A 24,325-nucleotide genomic window follows, 5' to 3' on the forward strand; every position below is an offset into this window, starting at 1 on the left:
TTAAGGAACTGCCAGCATCATTTGTAGTGATCCAGGAAGTTGGAAAGAAAGACATAATCTGCTCCTCTGGCCAACAGAGCTTTAATAGGCTGGCCTTTCATTAAGTGAATTCCTAAATGTTGACCAAATTCTTTTAGACAGAAGCAGCTAATGGCTTAGGGTGCATGTGATGCACTTGCTATTACATAGACAGTGATTAAGAAACAACAACAACAAAAAGCCTTCAGGCTTCTTTCCCAGAGTGTTCACATGCTGGAGGGGAGGCTGGGCAGAAACATTTCTTCAGTGGTTTCTTTCATGTCCCAAGAAGTATGGTCATGTGTTTTAGTTTAGCTGATACATTCCAGTAAAATAATTTTCAAAGAGACAGGACAAATAATAGGAGTTTTACATATGGTGGCTGTGCATGTCACATGGAGCTAATTTTCTCATACACAATATATTTGTTATTCCATAAGCTGAATATAATTCATTTAAGGTCCTCTTTATTTAATTTTACCTATTAAACTAATGAAATGGCCCAATGAAGTCTTTATGGTCAATATAATTTGGGTGAGTGACTTAGTCTACATTTCCTTTAGGATATTAAAGATGTATCATTACCCTACCAGTCTTTTTTTCTCTCACAAAGCTCAAGAAAAATAAAGTATCCCAAGTCTGGATAACATTATTATGTTTTTAAAAAAGCATTTTGATGTAAAAACTTAATAGAGAAAATAAGCTTTATTTTCTTTTTCTTGTGTACAAATATAATTACTAGCAAATAATTTTCTTTATTTATCATGGTGCTAATAGCAGTTGTCAGCTGCCATTTGTCTACCTGAAAATACTTAATAAACATGCATTTGAATGCAGAGTCGCTGCTGAGGAAATTTAACTGGCAGCTTAAGGAATGGCATACCCTGCAACAGCAGGAGATAAAGAGACACTGTCTGTTATATAGAATTTTTTTTAAGCAAAAGAGCAAGTTAATGTGTCTTTTTTTTCTGTTGGTAATTAATCAAAATATCAAGACGGCATTTTAACCATTTTTTTCAGATCCATAGCACTCTGACTCACAATGTGGTACAGTTTTCACCTGCTTTGCACTTGTAAGAGGTGGTCTGGCATAACTGCATGTGAATGATGTGTCTAAATGCCAAATGAAAAAACCAGGCATTTTTTTTTCTGTCAAGGCAATATAGTTTTGAGAAACAATATGATACAGTTATTAACCAGAGCTAGTACAACTCAAAGATGTACTAATAAGCAAAGCAGTCTCTTCAGCATTGCAGGAAATGCAGCCCAATTAACAAGGGTCAAAATGCAGGGCGTCAGCATCGTTATGAAAAATGCTAACACTGGCTGCAGCTAAGGCTGCAGAGAGACCAAGAGTAATGAAAGTAGGCCCTGGCCGGTTGGCTCAGTGGTAGAGCGTTGGCCTGGCGTGCGGGGGAGCCCGGGGTTCGATTCCCGGCCAGGGCACATAGGAGAAGCGCCCATTTGCTTCTCCACCCCCCCCTTCCTCTCTGTCAATCTCTTCCCCTCCCGCAGCCAAGGCTCCATTGGAGCAAAGATGGCCAGGGCGCTGGGGATGGCTCCTTGGCCTGTGCCCTAGGCGCTAGAGTGGCTCTGGTCGCGGCAGAGCGACGACCAGGGGGGGCAGAGCATAGCCCCCTGGTGGGCAGAGCGTTGCCCCTGTTGGGCATGCTGAGTGGATCCCGGTTGGGCACATGCGGGAGTCTGTCTGACTGTCTCTCCCCGTTTCCAACTTCAGAAAAATAGAAAAAATAAATAAATAAATAAAAATAAATTAAAAAAAAGAGTAATGAAAGCATCAGTCTGAAGTCCTATTGTCTTTCTGGAAGCCTTACATTTACATCCTCAGTTAAGCAAATAAGCAACTGAAACTTTCCAATCCTGACTCATCTGTGATTTCTTATGATTCCTAAACGGGGTAAAGCATTTCCTAGAACAGCGGTTCTCAACCTGTGGGTCGCGACCCCGGCCGGGGTTGAACGACCAAAACACAGGGGTCGCCTAAAGCCATCGGAAAATACATATTTATTAGACAGTACATTTTTAAATAAAATATGTATTTCCGATGGCTTTAGGCGACCCCTGTATTTTGGTCGTTCGACCCCCGCCGGGGTCGCGACCCACAGGTTGAGAACCGCTGTCCTAGAAGGAGGCACTCAATTAAATAGGTGACTATGGGCACTATCAAATGTTAACACATTTGAAATAATTTTCCCAGTCTTCAGTTTTTCTTTTCAAGAGTCATTAAAGTGAATGTTCATTAGCTTGACAAAAAGGGTCATGTGGGAAGGGCAAATATTTGCATTTCCAATTTAATGTGTTTTTCTAATTTTGAAGGCTTCTATTTATATAGAAACAACTTAAATCTACACAGGTTATCTATATTATCTGATTTGCTAAGTTTCAGTATAATATATTTTACTATCCAATTTTGAGAAAAATATTTTTATAATGAATTCAGTAACCATACAAGGCCTACTAATTTAGAGTGAGCTCAGAAGAAAACAAAAATAAAAAATGACTAATTTCTTTCTTTCTGCCTTGCATGCTGCAAATCCTCCTATAGTAACTCCAGTTTGTAAGATTAATGAGACTCCTCAGATAAGCACAGTGCAACGTTAAGAGCCTAGTTCTTTAATCAGGACACAAGTTCAGGAATGACAGCTGCCTTCTAGCTCAGTGCCTTTGGACAGGTCAATTTTTCACCTGCAAGACAGAGTATGAGCTAAATTATTTCTGTAAGCTTTTTTTCCCCAGCAAGGAAGAAGGAAGGGCAGAGCCACAAAGTGTGGAATAGCAAAAACTTTATTTAGTACAATGCTTCCCGGATGATGTTCTCTGGTCCAGGGGACAAGGCCAGAGGAGTTGCATGGAGGAAACTGCGTGGGGGAAATTTAAAGGGTCGTTAGGGTGGATGGGCTAATATAACGTGGTGAAATTTCATTGGCTGACTCTTTTCCAAAGGACTCCTGTAAGTTTGTTTTGGCGTGCATGGATGTGGGTGGTTCTAGCCAAAGTTCCTGGGTCTGGTTCATCACGTGACCTTCCCCCACTGCCAACCAACCTCACATTCCAACATTTTATGTTAGGTAGGGTGCCGTTGTTCATCTGGCTACTTCCTGCTGGTAAGGGTGCCATGGGGAGGGGAGGTTGGAATGTGTTGGCTTTGAAGGGATTCGTGAGGGACATCTGTTTGACCGTGATTAGAGAAACTTCGTGGATGCGTTCCTGTAAGAATTTAAAAAAGAGGAGTAAGTATGAGTAATATGTTGATAATTAGAAGAGGACTTAGGAAGAGGCAGCCCAGGTGAGGATGGGTGGCTGCCACCAGAAGTTAAGCGGGTTGTAGAAGGAGAGGTCCTTGTGCAGTTTTTCTTGCAGACAATGGAGGACCCCGATGCTTTCTTCCATTGGGCCAGTCTCATTGAACAGCATTGCTCCCTGCTTTAACTCACTCTGGTGGCAGGTTCCCGGTGGGAGGGACAGGAGCAACAGGGGGATTTGCAAGGCCCAACATTTTGGTGAGCTGGAGATTGGTAGGGCCCAGTGGTTCCAACTGCCAGCGGACCTGCATGGGGACAAGCTTGAGGTGAGAGACATGGTACCAAGGTGTTTGTCCCAGGAGTTTGGCTGCAGTAGGAGTAGTCAATATTACTATATGGTGTCCCATCCAAACTGCATGTCAGGGGTGGCATGCAAAGAGAAAAAGAAGGGGTCTCATCTGCTCCCATAACTGAGACCTGTGAGAGAACTAGAAGTCCAGAGTATGATGGCAAAATGGAGAACGTAGCCCTCGTGTCCATAAGAAATGAGGTGGACTTACCTGCTAGTTGCAGCATTACTCAGAGCTTGGTGAGGGTGATGGGGGTCTCCAAGTCTGGGCTGCGTCAGTCGTCCATGAGATGTAGGAGTTAGAGCGGTGGGCCCGCCTGGCTGGCTTGACCTCTCATTTGGGTGGCATGTCCTCCACGTAAAGGCACTGAGGAAAAGCCTGTTGCCCAAAAGGGGCAATCACTCCTCCAGTGACCGGGCTGCTTGCATTCAGGGCAGGGCTTACTGGGCAGCCACGGGCAGGGGCACTGTCAGGACCAGTGACCCTCCTTGCCACATTTAAAGCAAGCTTCTGGTGGGGTTCCTGTTTGCGGCCCGAACTTGGGTCAGGCACCTTCTATGCCTTGCCCCTGTTGCTCTGCCAGCCTCAGGGCTGTCACAAGAGCCTGGGTTTGAAGTGCTACCTTATGCTGCATGTGGGCCTGGCAAACAGCCTTGGCCTTTTTCACTAGCTGTGATCATTAAAAACTTTAAATGCCATATTCATAGGTCTTAGATAAGGATTTGGAGGTTGAAAATAAGAGGAGGGGGGTTTCTGGGGAGTCCAGCACCCAGATCCAGCCAGAAACACTGGAGCCAGAGGCAGGACAGGGCCAAGCCTTCCTGCAAGAAGATTGGGGCTGAGCCGTGGGGTCAGGAACCCTGCAGACCGGCATGAGGGTCAATGGCCAGTGGAGGAGGGCCTGACAGGGGAGGGGCTTCAGAACAGAGTGGAGAAGGAAGGGGCCCCTGGCCAGCAGGGAGGGGGCTTCCTGGAGGGAAGAGACTCGAATGGAAGAGGTCTGCGAAGGGACCAGAGAGGGGTCCCGAGAGAGGGGCACCCCCGGGGGTCAGACAGGAGGGGGAGAGAGTTGGGGGTTGTGCAGGAGAAAAGATCAGAAGTGGAAGGTTTAGATGAAGTTTCTCTAGCCAAAAAGGGCCTGTGCCGTGGAGCAGGCGGCACAGAGATTAAGACGGGAGTGCAAATACTAGAAGCTGTGAATGTAAGGGATCTCCAACCAGTTCCAGTTCTTTTGGCAATAGTTAAATTTGTCAGGATGTTAAAATTGAAATTTCTGTCAGGAGGTTACCTGGTTTGATTATCCAGTGGGTTCTGTGGCCTGGCCACAGTGGAGAAGAAGATCAGTTTCTTCTTCTTTAGGGAGAGAGAGATTTTAGATAAGGCACTCCAGGAGTGTTTTAGGTCAGGTTTGGATCCCTTTGCCTCTATGGTCACCCTCAGTTCTTGGAGTGGTCAGAGATGACAATTGGCATCCTGCGATTTAAGCTCTGGCCAACAGATGGTTAGGTGGAGTGGGAGTGTCCAGGATGTCTCCATGGGCACACATGCACTCGGAATGGATAAGAAGTTCCTGACACAGCTGTGATTTTGGACAGGGAGTCTTGGCAGAAAGAACTGAGGGGAGGCTGGAGGCAGGAGACTTACTGCACCATGTGCCAAAGTGGGTGGAAAGTCGGAGATCCTGGTTCTTCCTAGGAAGAAAAGGGGAGAGGAGCGGCCCCAGCAGGCTTCAACTCCTCCCTGGTTTCAGCACCAAATGTAAGATATTTTTCCCCACCGAGGAAGAAGGAAGGGCATAGCCACAAAGTGTGGAGCAGCAAAAGCTTTATTTAGCACATTCCGCCTGACGAGGTTCTCTGGTCTGGGGGCAAGGGGCCAGAGAAGTCACGTGGAGGAAATTTAAAGGGCGGTCAAGCTAATATGACGTGGTGAAATTTCATTGGCTGACAGATGGTTGCTCTTTTCCGAAGGACTCCTGGGAAGTTTCTTTTGGTGTGCATGGTTGTGGGCGGTTCCAGCTGAAGTTTCCTGGTCTGGTTCCTCATGTGACCTTCCTCCATTGCCCACCGACCTCACAATTTCTAATGTTCCTTTCCACTCTGAATTCCTACCATTTGATGATGTTACCATGAGCTTGAGAATCATAATAAGCCATAGTTTTTGTTTTTAACCTCACACATATTCTGTAGAGGTCAGTGGAGATAAGTAAAACTAGTCCTCTAGTAGGAGGCTCAGCATACTGGCAAGCAAAGGAGAATTCACTTCTCCACCAAATGAACAGGGCCCTGGAAACAAATCATTTTTAGGTCACCAAACACACTTTATATATATAAGTTGACAGTCTTAGAATGCCAAAAAATTCTATTAATAGACACAATCACTTTTATTGATAGTACTTATTAAAACAACAGTTTTTCAATATAGGTTATAGGCAGAAGTTAATATGATGTGTTATTTGATAAACCTTAATTTTAATTAGTTAACTTAATTAATTTTATTTCAGAACCTTTGATGTTTTTCTAATATATTTCCTAACTGTCATTATATAACAATAACTAGAAGAGCCATTTAATTCATGCATTCACTGTTATATGGCAGAACTAAAGATATATTTTTAAAATGTTTTTCAATTACAATCGACATGTAATGTGTTTCAGATCCAGCCCAAAAAAAGCAGCAAAACCAAACAAAGCAAAACTGTGGCTGACCTCAGGACCAGCTGCATTGACTAATGATCCCCTGCCTTGGCACTGACCGATCACTGAAGACCATGACCCTAAATGGACACATCTGGAGATCTGATGAATATTCTATTGAGATCTTTCTCTGGAATCCCAATTAAACTCCCTACCCTTAAAAGCCCTGAGGACCAAAAAGCTAGCAAGCTCTCCTGTCTAAGAGCACACTCACACTTTCTTCCTCCTCCTCTTCTTACTCCCAGGCATGATTTCCTTGCTTCTCTCTTTCTCCTAAACTCAAAGGGACTCCTCAAAACTTGTATCCAGGACAATAGTAGGCAATGATAGCTTGTCCTTGGCTAACTCCTTCATCCTGTCTCCAAGGTCCCCTTTTCTCTGACTTTCCAGTGACCCAAAGCAACCCCTCTAGGCCCATTTCTTTCCCATAAGAGTTCTAGAAAGCCAAAGCAGTCCACCTAGGATCTCTTCTGTTGCTTCTTTTATCCTAGGCCCTTCTTTGTTTCACTGTCCTTAGCTTTAATAAATGTCCTCTCAAAATAACCTAGACATGTGTTGTGAAATCTTTCCTGCATGATGCCAACAGCCCACATACTACTAGTCAGCCCTAGGCAGACCGTCTTTAAGCCAGGTCCCCTTTTTAGTAACAAACTGGAGGCCTTGTAAGGTATTATGCAAGTGAAATCTAGGTAAATATCTTTAAAATACCAATCTACCAAAATAGAATAAGATGATATCTTTAGAAGACTCAGAATATCTAAACTTTAGTACTAGATCTTCTATTTACAGCTATATAATCTAGAATAAATAGGTTATAATTATTGTTTATTGATTAACAGAATGAACATCAAATGGGAAAATACACATGACAGTACTTTGAAAATTATAACCTCCTTTACAAATAAAAGGCATTATATAGCTATATAAATGAATGCTTATTAATTAGGAAAAATACTTTATTCCAAGAATATTATATTCATCCAATCTGTATTTATTTGGATCACTAAAGAGAGCAACAGCAGTTTTTACAGTGTTACCTTCACAAGTTTATACTTATAATATCTTCCTTAAACTGTTACAGTCACAGGAAGACCCAGATCCATCTTATATATATTTGGCCAAACCCATCATCAGTGAAGGGGAAATAATTCATTTAATGATAATGGCCTTCTTCAGGTGACTCTATAGCAAAGTTCTCATGGCAGAGAGTGATAAAAAATATATAACAAGTATTATAATATGAAAATAATGTGTTATTTGTAATCATTTAATTAAGATTAACAACTCTAAATATACAAGGTTTTATCACTTTTTTCTATATTCAGAAAATTCTCTTAGATATTCTAGACAGTATTTTAGACAATGATTGGTAATTTTAGATATAAGAACAAAATCATTCAGGCCCATATTTCCTTTACAGACTTTAATGACCCAGATTAGTTGTAGAAATACATCAGATTTTTTAAAATTACAACTGTTTTTCCAGTTTGTCTAAAAGCAATCACAGCCTGCCTAAAGATTTTTTCTGCTTTTTTTTTTACAAAATATTTATATATATATAGATACATTTTCCCTTATCAAAATAATTATTCTTTTTGTTAAAGTAGTATCAAAATCTTAACTGAGTTGAACACATGTTATATAAATCTACCTGTAAGAATTTTGCCATAATTCTCTCAAAGTATTTGATTGCTCTCATATAGTCTCTTTCTAGAAAATAAAGTATAAGTCTTAATTTTTCTCTTGTTTTTGTGACAGAGACAGAAACAGATATGGACAGATAGACAGAAGAGAGAGAGATGAGAAGCATCAAATCTTCATTGCAGCTCCTTAGTTGTTCATTGATTGCTTTCTCATATATGCCTTGACCAGGGGTCTACAGCAGACTGAGTGACCCCTTGCTCAAGCCAGCGACCTTGGGCTCAAGTCAGTGACTGTGGAGTCATGTTTATGATTCCACACTTGAGACAGTGACCCTGTGCTCAAGTTGGTGAGCCTGGGCTCAAACTGGATGAGCCCACGCTAAAACCAGTGATCTCGGGGTTTTGAACTTGGGTCTTCTGTGTCCCAGTCCAATGCTCTATCCATTGCACCACTGCCTGGTCAGGCTATAAGTAGGTCTATAGTGTACTTATGAATAGAGCAATTAATTTTGGTTCAATAGCACTTTTTTTATGAAAAAGCAAAGTAAATACTCAAATTGGTAATTTTATCTACAGTTTATGTTTGTTTATATACCAGTTCTATATATGGTGGGATCCTAGTTTGATTGGATAGTCAAGATGTTCAATTACAATTCATCCTGAATTAGTATTTTTTAAAAGAATAGTTTCAGTTTACAGAAATAGGAGGAAAATGCACAGAGATTTTTTACATACTTCTCACACTCACAAATGCACAGCCTCCCTCTCTATCAAGATCCCTCACCCGAGTGAGTGGTACATTTTTATAATTGATGAAACTGCAATAAAATATCATTATCACTCATAGTCCATAGTTGACCTTAGGGTTCACTTGTTTTTTTCTTTCTTTTTTTTTTTTACAGGGACAGAAAGAAAGAGTCAGAGAGAAGGATAGACAGGGGCAGACAGACAGGAACAAGTTGAGAAGTTGAGATGAGAAGTATCAATCAATCATCAGTTTTTCGTTGTGACACCTTAGCTGTTCATTGATTGCTTTCTCATATGTACCTTGACCGTGGGCCTTCAGCAGACCGAGTAACCCCTTGCTCAAGCCAGCGACCTTGGGTCCAAGCTAGAGAGCTTTTTGCTCAAGCCAGATGAGGCCACACTCAAGCTGGTGACCTCAGGGTTTTGAACCTGGGTCCTCCATATCTCAGTCCAATGCTCTATCCACTGCGCCACCGCCTGGTCAGGTGGGTTCACTTTTGATGTTGTACATTCTATGAAATTAGACAAATACCTAATGGCATGTATCCAACATGACAGTAGCCTACAGAGTGTATTAAAGGTATTTTCATTGCCCAAAACATCTTTTGTGCTCTGCCTATTCATCCCTTCTTCCACCCCTCAAACCCTGGACACTACTGATCTTTTCCCCGTTGCCGCAATTTTGCCTTTTACATAATGCTATATAATTGGAATCATATAGTAATATAGCTTTTTCAGATTGACTTCTTCACATAGTAAAATTTATTGAAGTGTCCTCCATGTATTTTCATACTTGTTTTTTTTTTATTTTGGCACTGAGTAATATTCAATTTTCTAGATGTGCTACAGTCTATACATTCACCTACTGAAGGACATATTGGTTGTTTCCAAGTGTTGGCACAAACTAAGCTGCTATAAATATCTGTGTGCTGATTTTTGTATGGACATAAGCTTTCAATTCCTTTTGGTATGTGTGCCAAAGAGCACAATTGCTTGCTTATAGGGCAACAGTATGCTTTGTTTGGTAAAAAAACACTAAACTTTCTTCCAATGAGATTGCACCATTTTGCATTCCCACCAACAATGAATGAGAGCTTCTATTGCTCCACATCCTCCCCAGAGTTTGATGTTTCAGTGTTCTGTATGTTGGCCATTCTAATAGTTGTACAGCAAAATCTAATTGCTATTTTATTTTGAATTCCCTTGATGATATATGGTATGGAGTCACTTCTCATAGCTTATCTTTTGTATCTCTTCTTTAGTGAGATATGTGCTCAAAATTTTGACCATTTTTTAATTAAGTTTTTTTATTGCTGAGTTTTAAATGATTGTTTTTTAAAATTATTACTTGCCATCTTTGCATTGCAACTGATAGATTAAAAAATAATTTTTACCAATATGTATTTTGGAATATTCAAAGCACTAGGCATATCCCTATATGTTCATTGATTAACATGTATGAAGAACTCACAGTGTTTGCAAAGAAAATTGAGGTTATTTATTGTGTTAATTTTTGACGCCTCGATGCATTGCAGAGCAACCAAAGGACATTGCTGGGAAAATGAGGATTTGAGAAAAAATTCTTTACTCATGTTGAATTTAGCCTATCTTTCATAGAAAGACTTATAATTTCTGGGTTTACTATAGAAGCTCACAGTGCATAAAAGGCCCCCTATAGAAAAAAGCTTACCTTGCCAAGTTGATACAAGGATATAAAGTACTGTGCCAATCTTTTTGTGCCAAGGTATCTAAAGTACACTTACCTCCTACCGACCACAGTGTAGAACCCTGACAGGTTGTACACTGCGCCAGCTCTGGCTCAGCTATCTTTTAAGTTTCTTTTTTATAAAATAAAGAAAAGCAAAATCAGGTGCATGTGAGTTACAACTGCAATGAACTTACTTAACAGTTGTGTATTGTCAGGTAGATTTTTGCCCTTGAAGGGGTATCAAGCATTTTATATGTCCCTGGTTTCAAGGCAGAATCAATCCCAGATAAATGGGAAAGTGGATCAGTTTACTTTTGTGAACTTCTATTCAACCATTTTTGGCCCTTTTTTCTCAGAAACTTACTACCCTTAGGTACTTAATAAGCCTGACTAGGAAGGACACAGCTGAGTGAGCATCAGTCTGGGACGCTGAACACCAAGGTTCAACCCTGAGGTCACAGCTTGAGCGTGGGCTCATCCAGCTTAAGTGTGGGCTCACTAGAGTGTGAAATTGCTGGCTTGAGAATGGGATCACAGACATGACCCCAAGGTCACTGGCTTGAGCCTAAAGGTCTCTGGCCTGAAGCCCAAAGTTGCTGGCTTGAGCCCAAGGTCACGGGCTTGAGCATGGGGTCACTGGCTCTGCTGTAGCCCCCCAGTCCAGGCTCGTATGAGATTAAAAAATAGTTTTTACCAATATGTATTTTGGAATATTCAAAGCACTAGGCATATCCCTATATGTTCATTGATTAACATGAACATATATATATATATTTTTTTTTTCCTAAAGCCAGGATTGCAGAAAAGGATTTGAGACATCTGTGATGTCAGCCTAATCCTTATCTACATGAAAAGCTGCAGCAAGTTATTTAATACATTAGAGGTCAAACAGTCTCGTACAATTCCCTTCTGATCCAGGAGCTCACTCAGTTTCATCCCTGGCCTCAGTTAACTGTCTTTGTTAAACAGGAAAGTCCCAAAACATCAGTGATAAAGGTTCATTTCTGGTTTATAATAAAATATCAGCATTACATTGTAACATTTCAATCCTCATCAAAGAATTTCTTTAGCCTCAATATGTGCATGGATGCAGCATATTTTGGGGGAGAAAAAAATATAACATTAGTAGTTTGTAAATAAAATTTGAGTAAAATATACAGTAAAAATAAACAAGAATTTCATTCCTTTGTAAATGTTTATGAATCCCAGATATGTTTGACAAGTGATTTTCAGGGACGAGGACCTAACTTTAATTATATCTTTCTTTTTTTTTTTTTCAGAGACAGAGAGCGGGATAGATAGGAACAGACAGACAGAAATGGAGAGAGATGAGAAGCATCAATCATCAGTTTTTGTTGCGACTCCTTAGTTGTTCATTGGTTGCTTTCTCATATGTGCCTTGACCGTGGGGCTACAGCAGACCAAGTAATCTCTTGCTCGAGCCAGTGACCTTGGGTCCAAGCTGGTGAGTTTTGCTCAAACCAGACAAGCCCGCACTTAAGCTGGCAGCCTTGGATCTCGAACTTGGGTCCTCCGCATCCCAGGCTGATGCTCTATCCACTGTGCCACCACCTGGTCAGGCTAATTTTTTTTTTTTTGTATTTTTTTTCTGAAGTGAGAAACAGAGAAGTAGATAGACAGACTTCTGCATGCACCCTATTGGGATCCACCTGGCATGTTCACTAGGGGTTAATGTGCTGTCCATCTGGGGCATTGCTCCATTGCAACTGGAGCCATTTTAACACCTGAGTCAGAGGCCATGGAGCCGACCTCAGTGCCCAGGCCAACTTTGCTCCAATGGAACCTTGGCTGGGGAGGGAAAGAGAGAGATAGAGAGAAAGGACAGGGGCAAGGGTGGAGAAGCAGATGGGTGCTCCTCCTTTGTGCCCTGGCCAGGAATCGAAAACAGGACTTCCACACACTGGGCTGACGCTCTACCACTGAGCCAACAGACTAGGGCCTAATTGTATCTTTAATTTTTTGTTACTTTATTCAAGCAATATATATACATTTCTATTCTTTTTTAAAAAGTCCTGCTAACAACTTCTATTTCTATTTCTTTCCCTTAGAGATAACTACTGTTATGATTTGGCAAACACACTTCCAATTTTTTAGCATACATGTTGCAAATGGGGTGAAACAATTTTCATTCAGTGCTTTTTTTCTTTTACTCTGATCTGTACAAGACATTCAGAGTGTAACTTTAACTATGACAAAGTATTTTTAAACATAAAAGTAGTACTCTTGAAGTGAAGCAATGATATCTGATTCTTTCAAACTACAAACCCAATGAAAATAGAAAATAATGAAAAGGAGAGTCAAGGCCATATATTAAGTTGGAGCAATTTACATTTTTAATAACTTTGAAAGGTTAGGCTGTGTCATATTTTAACTGACTAGCAACCCCTCAGTGTCTGTTTCTTTCTTTATTTGCATAAGCAATTGACAGCTCATTAAGAGCTCATTAGGAAACAGTGAAGATGCTGTGATGGGGAAACACAAAAAATGCAGTACTGAGAAAAAAGTCATTTACGAATGTCCTCAACGTTTCACAAGAACAGCAAATATTTTTATATTTGATGGTGAAGGTAAGTAAGGTCTATATATTTATAAAGCACAAAAAGATGATAGTATTACCATCCATTATAATCTTAATCTCTTTACCATTTTTTTTTTATTCAGTGAGAAGAGGGGAGGCAGAAACAGACTTCCGCATGCAACCCAACTGGATGCACCCAGCAAGCCCACTAGGGGGCATTGCTCTGATGCTACAGAACTCCATGCTACATAGGCCATGGAGCCATCCTCAGCACCTGGGGCCAACTACCTCCAATTGAGTCATGACTGCAGGAGAGGAAGAGAGAGAGAGAGAGAGAGAGAGAGAGAGAGAGAGAGAGAGAGAGAGATGAGTAGAAGAGGTGGAAAAGCAAATGGGAGCTTCTCCAGTGTGCCCTGACTGGTAATTGACCTTGGGACATCCACATGCTGGGACGATGCCCTACCACTGAGCCAACTGGCCAGGGCTTGCCTCTTCACCTTAATAAGACGATATAGGTGATAAAATCTGTAATTATAATTTTATCATAAAATAAAAAGTATAAAAATTTAACATTCCCAAACTGAGTTTTCTTTTCCTTCTTTTCTTTTACCCAAATTTTATCTATCTGTCTAACCAACCACTTACCTATCTATCCTTAAAGTCTATCTTGGATAAATCAAATAATGTATTGTTAAGAATTGTCTATATGTGGAAGAAAACTTATATGCTTCTTCCAGGAAAAAAAAAGGTTTTAAATTAGTTCTTTTTACTTATTAATACTGTCTGAACCCAAACAAAGTAGGCAAAAATAAGATCTTCTTTGAATAAATGTTTGCCTGCTTGCTTCTAAATTTCTAGATACCAAAAACCTATTGCAAAGTGGAAGGCAAACACACACTGGTATGATGGCTATTCTTTAGCTTTTATATTGCATTTTGTAAAATGCATGAATGCAAAGCACTTTTAAACAATCAGGAATCAATGCTAAGGAAGTGGTGGGGACTCTGTTATTTCTGTTTTAATTTATTTCAGTGCTGCAGACTTCTGCTTGACCAGATGTTGTAGAGTTTCAAAGTCTAATCTGTTCATGCCGTAGCCATCTGATAAAGGGCACTTTACCAATGAACAGTAGTCACACCTTCAATCTACTTTTATAAATTTTAGATAACCACATTTTATAAGACAGTTCCATTTGAGAGAGAGACAACTAGGCATATTCATCCTCTTTCTTTCTATGTGACTTTGTTGCCATTGGAAGAAAAAAAAATTGAGAACTCCAGTTTGTACTTAGGCCATTTGTATGTTCTTTATTGAGGTACGTTTGAATGCCCAATTTGGTCTCAATGGCATGTCCTTTGTAACATAAAATAAAACATGATGCTCAAGAAAAGTAGCAACATACACATCCAAGTCCTTTCATAGCAGTTGGTAAAGCTGAAGCCTTGCCTGTCTGTGTGGCAGTTTCCCTTTTCTTTCTTTTCTTTCATTCTGACAAGTAGCCATTGTACCCTCAGTGAGATCTTCAATATTACTTTGACCTCAGCTCATCAATCTGCCTCAATTGGATAATGATCTGTAATCACTTTCTTTCAGGGGAGTCTATAAATTTGCCAGGGCCCCATTCTTTTCTGAAGGACTCCTTATGTTCATTCCCATTTGTGCAAATGCACCCTCCTTTACAGGGCTAAATAGCCATGTACATGGTCCATTCTGTGAAGAGGCACTGGGCGAGTCTCTGTTGATTTTCCATGCTCTCGTTTATTAAAGGAGACTAAATCTGACATGCTGGGATGCAGTGGGGGGTGACTAAGCTAGGCCACATCACAAGCTGCGCTTTTCTCATTAAAACTGACCCATCTTTAGGTCACTTTTTGCCATCCTTGTAATAAATGAGTTTAATGTTTACTGAAAAAAAATTATAAAGAAAGGAACTTGGAGATGGGTGGGTAAAGGAAAATGGTAGAAAGAAAAATTCACCACTTCTAAGTCTTAGGGATATACTTTGCTAGCAGAAAATAAAAATAACTCAAATATAATTGTTATCTCAAATAATCTCTTATGGTTCTTTTGGTTTCCCATAAAACAAAAAAATTCTTAGACCCTACTTTTCCCCAGTGTTCTCTCTACTCTTCTTATTAAGTAGAGTGAAAGGCTCTATAACTGAGACTAAACCTACATTTGCTGGGGGACCATGTGGTGAAGACAAAGGCAAAGTTCATGAGCATTTAAGTGACTTCAGAGTGTTTGAGGATTTGATTTAATATTATATGGACCCCAAAAGATTCATGACCACAGCCAAATGGAACAAATAAACACACACACACACCAAAAAAAATTAAATAAATAAAAAATAAGGAAAAAGAAAGAAGACACCTAGAACATAATCTAAACTGTTCCTCTGTTGAGGGAGGTATAAAACTCATTTTGGTCATTTTATTTCTAACACAAGATGAAAAGGTGTTCTATGAACAGTGAGAAGGGCAAAAATAAACACATTTTAATCAAAACAAATGTTAATATGAGCAAATGAACTAGATAAGCAGTAAGGTTCTATTCTTTAGATCACATATACTGGTAACAATGATTTTCAAAAAGACAAACAGTTTCCTGAATTTCTGTGCCAAATTTGTTTATAGTAAACCAATGAAGAATTTTTTATTAGGTTTAGGGAGAACAGTTTAGGAAAACAATCAGAGTTATCACAGGATTGGCAAGCGGATGGCAGAAAAAACAATTTTTAAAAATTTGTGATTTGTACCTTCCTGTAGGAAAAAAAATGCCCATTTATTCTTCACATTGCTGTACTTATTTGCCTTTTTGAACTTTAAAAATAAAGAAAAAACACTCATGTAACTACACTGTTTAAGAAATTGACATTTATGATATTAGAGTTGAATACTGAAGTATTCAAGTTCAGTGTTAATAAGAAAAATGAACTTTTTTAGTCTAGTAGGGTTTTATTATTTATCATGGATTTTTTTTTTATTTATTCATTTTTAGAGAGGAGAGAGAGAAGGCGCGCATGAGAGAGAGAGGAGAGACAGAGAGAGAGAAGGGGGGAGGAGCTGGAAGCATCAACTCCCATATGTGCCTTGACCAGGCAAGCCCAGGGTTTCGAACCGGCATTTCCAGGTCAACGCTTTATCCATTGTGCCACCACAGGTCAGGCTATTTATCATGGATTTTAAAAGGCCTGATGAAACCCTTTGAAGTCATATAGTCAACATGACTCTGTCATAAAAAAAGAGTCTAATACTGAAAGTGGTTAAATGCCATGTCTGATAGGGTTGCAGGTGGGGGCCATGACCCCCTCCTCCCTTAAGTGTACAAAGGGACACTGACAAACTGGATGTTCCAGGGAACTACCCCCTGGGCATCTGAGTGACTAACCTGGATGTGGAAAGTCCCCTGGCTTACTTATGGTTAATCTTACATAAATCGCTGAAAGCTACATTTTTCCTTAATGACTACCAGCCCTCACCCTCAAATCCCCTATTTCACCCTACCTGTTAGAGAACCGGTTGCTGATTTCCACCTTAGGAGTCAGACCGGCAGATGACCCCCTAATAAACTTTCTTTCCTGAACTCGGGGTCCTCCTTTGGACAACCTTGCAGTGTCTAGGGTTTTATAGTTCTCATAGGGGCTGGATCAAGACTGCATCCCATGGTGCTTAACTACTTTTCCATTGATTATTCTGTCTCATCAAGGTTGTCTTCTGGGGAAATCTATAAAATGTTTCTGCAACTCAAAAACCTTGTTAATTTACATACAAATAAATCTTGTGCCTAGGTTTTGCCATCATGTAGTGAAGGAAAACAAACTCTGTATTATAACTGAGCTCAATTTACCAGTGGAATATCACACACTGGAAAAACAGTTATTTTAATATTATTAAAAAATATTTTGTCATGCTTATAAAATGATCATGCATAAAACAATTTGACAATTTCAAGTACTGGACTCAAAAACACGCTTAAGCTATTTTATGTTACTAATAGCCAATGAGTAGCATTGCTTTGCATCAGTTATACGCCATTATTATTCAAATTATAAAATATGTCATGAAAGTCTAATTTTTTTCTACTGTGATTATTTAGCTAAACAGGTAATTAGGGAATTATGAAAACTATAAAACACACCACCTATAATAGTATACATATTTTGTAAGACTTTTCTAAAAAAAGTAAACTTGTTTCTTAACCTTATGTATTGTCTGGAAAAAGCCCCACACACATAGGTTAGTATCAGTTAGAAATTTTTTCAAAAAAATGATTGACTTAGAAAATGAGCAGAAATTTTGTAGTCCTCCTGTTACAAGACTCTTAAGATTTTCCTTCTTATTTTTATAGTAAAAATAATCACTGTCCCTGGTTGATGGCTCAATGTTTAGAGCGTCGACCTGGCGTATGGATATCCCAGGTTCTATTCCTGGTCAGGACACACAGGAAAAGCGACCATCTGCTTTTCCCCGCTTGGTCTCCCCTTCTCTCCCTCTTCCCTTCCCACAGCCAGTGCTTGATTTGTTAGAGCTTTGGTCCCAGGCACTGAGGACAGCTTCATTGGTCCCAGTGCATCAGCCTTCAGATGCTAACTATAGTTCTGTACTCAATCATTGTTTCCAGATGGGGGTTGCCAAGTGGATCCCAGTTGGGGAACGTGGAAATCTGTCTCACTATCTCCCTTCCTCTCACCTAAAAAAAAATAATAATCACCATTTTTATTAAAACTTTCTTAGGTGCAAATAGAAATCACAAAATATTCCTTTTATAAGAAAAAAAACAGGTCCATAGAGTTGATGCTTGCCTAAAGTCATATAGTTGTTAAATAAGAGCAGTAGAATTTGAACCTTGGTCAATCTAGCTCAAAGGCACATATATTTTCTACTATCTGTGGTACCTTCCTTATTAAATTTTTCAATATTAATTTGTTGCAAATATGCAAAATAAATATATATAAATTGAAATTTATTATTATTATTTTTTTTTGTATTTTTCTGAAGTTAGAAACAGGGAGGCAGTCAGACAGACTCCCGCATGTGCCCGACCAGGATCCACCCAGCATGCCCACCAGGGGGTGATGCTCTGCCCATCTGGGACGTTGCTCTGTTGCAACCAGAGCCATTCTAGCGCCTGAGGCAGAGGCCACAGAGCCATCCTCAGTGCCCAGGCCAACTTTGCTCCAATGGAGCCTCGGCTGAGGGAGGGGAAGAGAGAGACAGTGAGGAAGGAGAGGGGGAGAGATGGAGAAGCAGATGGGCACTTCTCCTCTGTGCCCTGGCCGGGAATCAAACCAGGGACTCCTGCATGCCAGGCTGACACTCTACCACTGAGCCAACCGGCCAGGGCCTTATTGTTTTATTTATTCACAGTTATAGACAATATGGACACAAAAATGATACAATAGAAATTTTTGTCTTAAAAATAACTCAGAACTGTTCTCTACTTCATTTAATAGTTCATCAAAGGCTTCTCAATATTTTATGCATTTTTTATTATTTTAAATAGTTGTTAACTTATTACTTAGAGCAGGGGTCCCCAAACTTTTTACACAGGGTGCCAGTTCACTGTCCCTCAGACCGTTGGAGGGCCGGACTATAAAAAAAACTATGAACAAATTCCTATGCACACTGCACATATCTTATTTTAAAGTAAAAAAACAAAACGGGAACAAATATAATATTTAAAATAAAGAACAAGTAAATTTAAATCAACAAACTGAACAATATTTCAATGGGAACTATGCTCCTCTCACTGACCACCAATGAAAGAGGTGCCCTTCCAGAAGTGCAGTGGGGGCTGGATAAATGGCCTCAGGGGGCCGCATGTGGCCCGCGGGCCATAGTTTGGGGACCCCTGACTTAGAGAGTTCCTCATACTCTTTTTACCACAAAACTCTTTTTTAAAGATATATTAGTAAACTGGAAAGTATGTGATTAGAGGCCATGTTTCATAATTCTTTTTATCCCCAGTCTTGTTTCAGTATGCATGTATCTTATGTTGTTTTTGTTTTTGTTTGTAACCTCAAACAATGGCTATAGGCTTTCCAGTAGTCTGTTTGCTATCAAAATGCCCTGGGAGCCAGATTGCTGTAAATGTTTACATTTCGACTGTGAATTATTTAATCATACCTTTATCTGTCCTAATATCTCTTCCAATCCATCTATTGCTCTCCAGAGTTACTCTTCTAGACTATTGTTGGGTCCGATCTTTACCTCTACCGTAAAACAGTTTTCTTTCCTATCAAGAAGCAAAGTTGTCCCCTCCTCTTCTAACTTAAGCTAATACATAGGAACTTAAAATATTTCTTGCTTTATACATAACTGCCTTGCACTTTCTGAGAGCATTTTTGCACAACTATGCCATTTGTTCTCACCTTCCTATTTTGTTCATTTGCATATTATTTTGTTTGTTTGTGTCTAATGTGGTTTAAGTGAAACATCCCAGTAAACACAGTTTTCAGTAGCTACTATAGAATTGGTTTTGTTTCATAGCCTTCTTTAGGTTCTTTGTTTCCTGATTCAGAGAGAAGAATGGCGCTAAATTAATTTTGAGATTATTCAGTTCCTCCTTGCCACTGTTTTTACTTTTTTTTTTTTTTTTTTTTTTTTACAGGGACAGAGAGAGAGTTTGAGAAAGGGATAGGGACAGGAAGCGAGAAAGATAAGAAGCATCAATCATTGAGTTTTTGTTGTCACACCTTAGTTGTTCACTGATTGCTTTCTCACATGTGCCTTGACCATGGGCCTTCAGCAGACCGAATAACCCCTTGCTCGAGCCAGCGACCTTGGGTCCAAGCTGGTGAGCTTTTTGCTCAAACCAGATGAGCCCGCGCTCAAGCTGGCGACCTTGGGGTCTCAAACCTGGGTCCTCCGCATCCCAGTCCAACGCTCTATCCGCTGCGCTACTGCCTGGTCAGACCTTGCTACTGTTTTTGTTTCCATAATGAGGCTAGGAGAGGTTGAGTGATGTGTTTGTAGTATTACATTAGATCCTGGACCAGGTACCTCTCCATGTTATATGAGCAGAGTACAGTGCTTAGAAGAGTGCTTTCTACTAACCACTGTTATTTCTGACTATTAGCCAAATTCCTTCGCTACTTTTTTTATTGTTATTTGTATTTCTTTAAATTTCATAAGTAATATATGTTTTATTTTCCTCTTTGAAAATGTTTGCCATAGTCATCTCCAATGTTCTTTTCTTCATGGTATTCAGGGGTATTTTTAGGTTCCCAGTTAATTGTTCTTTTCAGAAAACTTTCTGTTAATTAATCCTAGCTCCTAAATAATGAATATAAAGTCACAAATATAAAGACCACAGCTTCCATTAATAGCACAGTTGGGATTTTTTTTACTTTGAGCAAATGAGCAGATTGGATAAGAAGAAAACTCCTGCATCCTTCCAAGATGATTTTTAAGCAACAGTAAAATAATATGGACAGCTGGAGAAAAAAGCAAAGCTTTGCCTCATCCATGTGGCATTGGTTAGCCTCTTTTAGTTATGCCTTAGATTTTTGTTTGATGTCTCATTTGTTGCTGTTATTTTAATTAACTGAGATTGGCTTGAGTAATAGGCTTCCAAAACAAATGACCAATTAGCTGCTGTGGCAACAAGAGGGCAGTATTCTCTATGTGCATTGGTTTGGTCTAGACAAGTCACTGAACCCAGGTCTGAATATTAGTTTTTTCTCTAACAATCTATGTGGATATCAACAAGCTAATGCCAGTTTCTGAATTTTCTTTACAGTAGATCCTAAACAGGGATAATACTATCAATGTCACTAGCTGAAGTACAAATAAATGAAATACAGTAGATTGAAACATTTCTCCAGTATCTGGCATAGCATTTCCATGTCATGAATATTGACTGTGACTGGTATTTTTACACTTCTTTATAGAGTACTATGTGAAAAGTTTGCTAATTATACACTTGTGTGAATATTATATAGTTGTTTCTACAGTAATCTTTGTTCTTCCTCTGAGCCATTGCACCTCACTCCTTATTGATATAAAAGCTTAGAAAAACCTGTAGTAGTATATGCTCTGCTAGACTTGATAGCCATTGAGAATGTGGGAACATATGTTAGGTGATAACACCTGGCATATAATAATGACAACAAATACTTGTTGAATGAATGACTAAATACATTCAATTGTATTCTGTTCATGCATAGATGTACAAGAGCTTTCTTGCCCTTGCTATAAAAAAAATAAAACTCTTTTTTTACATATTCAAAAGAGCCTCTTCTTTAATCCATAACTTAGAAGCATTTTTTATTATCTTAAACCTCAGAAAATTATTTTTTACAATCAACTTTAAAATGTTGGTTAATGATGGCATATGAATGTAGAAGTGGTGTGATATATTAGAATGAAAAGAGAAGGGATAAAGAGAGAAAGAGAACTGATTCCAAGTTATGTTGCTGTTTTCTCGCATTTAAAAATAATGTGTGCTACCTTTAATGTTCAGAATGGCGAGAGCAAGAGAAGTTATTGAGGAAGATGCCTTGGTTCTTGGACTGTCATTTGGACTTGTCTTTTTAACAAGATGGACTGTGCACTAACTAGTTTAATGTATATTTAAACTGGAAATATTATCTATATTTGTCCCTTAAAATATTAATTTGAATATTTTGAGAATTTTGGAGTTGCTTGTAGGAAAGGAACTAGATTTGGAAGGTAATGTTCAAAGTCTTCTAAAAGACTTCACCAACAGCTATTTCTATAGCTATAAATAACTCTATATGAGAATTCTATAGTAATTGTATCAGTATAATGCATTTTCAAAGGAGGCTCCTTTTTGTGTCTCTGTTTCTCTCTCTTAATTTCCTCACTTTCCTCTTAAAGAAGACTCACTCAGATTGACTTGATTCAAAACAGAGCTCTTGGACAATTCCATTCTAGCTAGTGGTCAGTGTCCTAAAAATATATATACATTTTCTTTGTGTGTCTCATATTTATTCTTCTAAGTGATTAATGACTAAAAGCTTGTTTGTTTCACTTTATAGAAATTTTATTATTTAAATGTTTATTTAAAGTTAATTTTTAATTAATATTTGTTAAATGTTTAATGACATTGAGAAAAGATAGCTGGGACAGTTGAGTAGAAAAGTCAGTTTCTTTCAATCTTTTAATATTTTATCTGTGACAAGAGATGACTAGTGAAGCCCGCCCAGGGGTAGTTTCTAAACTTGGTACTCCTAGTTCATAGAACTCCAGCAGCTCATCTGTGTCACAGGTGCATAGGAGGGACAGCTATCTTAAAAGTCCTGGGAAGAACCTATGTCATATTTTTTCAATATCAACACTTAATACAATTTCAAGATAGGCAGAACTGTTGAAGAATAAAAAATAAAGACTTCATCTGAGAAAAAGTTAGGACACAGGCTCATATAGAGTTTTACATTGAGAAAGACTCAAGAGAAAGTTAACGCCCTCTTTGAGAATCCCAGATGGCAACAGGTTAGCTGGATGGACATTCCACTCACCTCCTCCCAGAACCAAACGGGAGTTATAGCTAAATTTAAGAACAAACATCCTGAAAAACCAACTCAGTACAAAATGAAGAGGAGTTCATAACCAAGGAGCCACGGAAGCCACACTGAGCTTGATAGAAAAGGTGGAGATGTGAAAAGGCCTACCCAGCTCCCAGGAGCAAGCAGCAGCTGAGGTTCCAGAGGCACTCTGAGCTGTGAGGGAAGTTTTCAAAATCTGCCATAAACTTTTAGTATAAGCAGTCAAAGATTAGTAAAAGTATAGAAGATCATGATTAAGGAACCTTATTTTTTACTGGGTTGCCACCAACTTGTGCAACATTCACACCAAGACCATGGAGAAGGTGGGCAGGGTCATCACCAAGAAGTACTACACGCACTTGGGCAATGACTTCCACACCAACAAGTCTGTGTGCAAGGAGATCACTTTTATATCCAGAAAAAAAAAATGCAGAATCCGAGAGATCCCGTGAGAGGTGGCTCCAACATGCTACAGGAAGAGGAGACAGAAAGGTGTGATAATTATGTTCCTGAGGTCTGAACTATGGACGATGAAGAAATCATTGAATTTGATCCTTGACGCTGAGGAAATGCAGAAGCTCTTAGATTTTGTCAGACTTTCTAACCTGTAGGTCACTCAGCCTATAGTTGAAAAGAATTTCAGAACACCATGTTTAAGTATCTGCTGTGATATAATATTTTTAATAATATATGGGCAAAAAGAAACAAAAGAAATCAAAAACTTGATCTAAGTAACATATCTAGAACCCTGTACCAAACAGAAAAAAGTTTCTATTTGAAGATTACATAGATCTCACAAAGACTGATCACATACAGTGGACTCCTCATTGCCTTTTTAATGACTGAAACCAGTTAGAGAATATTTTCTGACCACAGTGGAGATAAGCTAGAAATCAATAACAAAAATAATTTTTTAAAAAATATTCAGCTATTTGGAAATGAAGCAATATCCTATGTGTAAAAGTATAAATGACCACAAAACAAAACAAAATATTTTAAACTGAGGGCATAATAAGCAATTTTAATATCATGTGTTTACAAATGTAGAAGAAATTAAAATATTCCTACATAAAAAGCAAGTTTCTGAAAGAACTGTGAGAAAAAAATGGAGAATTTGAATTATTCAAATCAGTTATAGCAATTAAAACTATAATTGAAAACCCTCCCACAAAGCCAATCCTAAACTCAGATCACTTCAGTAGCTAATTCTCAAAATACTCAAAGTACCACTATTCAAAGCATTTTATGAGGTCAGCACAACCTTGACATGAAAATCCAAAAAAAGATTATAATAAACAAAAGTCTTAAATTTAATTGTCTAAATAAAAAAAAGTCACAGACCAATCTCTTTCATTATCATAGATATATAAAACTAAACAAAATGTCAGAAGACCAAATTCAAAGATACATAAAAATTACAATACATCATGACCAATTTAGGAGTGGTTTTTTTTTTCTCTTAGAAGGCATTTGACTTAACAATTGATGAATTACTATAATGTATCACATAAATAGGAAACAGAAAAATTATATATGGTCTTTAAAATAGATGCAAAAATAGATTAAATTTAACATTCACAATACCAATTTTTAGAAAGTAGAGATTGAAAAAATTTTATAATCTCATAAATTTATTCACAATAAACTTATATGGAGAATGTTTAGAGGACAGCTGTGATTGGCTCCAGCCACCCAAAACCATGAACATGAGCAGTAGGAAATGAATGGATTATAATACATGAGAATGTTTTATATTTTTAACATTATTATTTTTTTATTAAAGATTTATCTGCGAGCCAGATGCAGCTGAGGAGCCACGGTGCCACTTCACCCACAAGTGTTGTAAGGTC

General features: G+C 38.7%; 1 pseudogene; it reads left to right on the forward strand.

Moving 5' to 3' along the window:
* Positions 1 to 23,206, forward strand: part of LOC136329961 (small ribosomal subunit protein eS17-like) — a 111,077-nt pseudogene extending 87,871 nt beyond the window's left edge.
* The last annotated feature ends 1,119 nt before the right edge of the window (positions 23,207 to 24,325 follow it).

Source organism: Saccopteryx bilineata, chromosome 3 (assembly GCF_036850765.1).
Source record: "Saccopteryx bilineata isolate mSacBil1 chromosome 3, mSacBil1_pri_phased_curated, whole genome shotgun sequence".
Classification (NCBI taxonomy): domain Eukaryota; kingdom Metazoa; phylum Chordata; class Mammalia; order Chiroptera; family Emballonuridae; genus Saccopteryx; species Saccopteryx bilineata.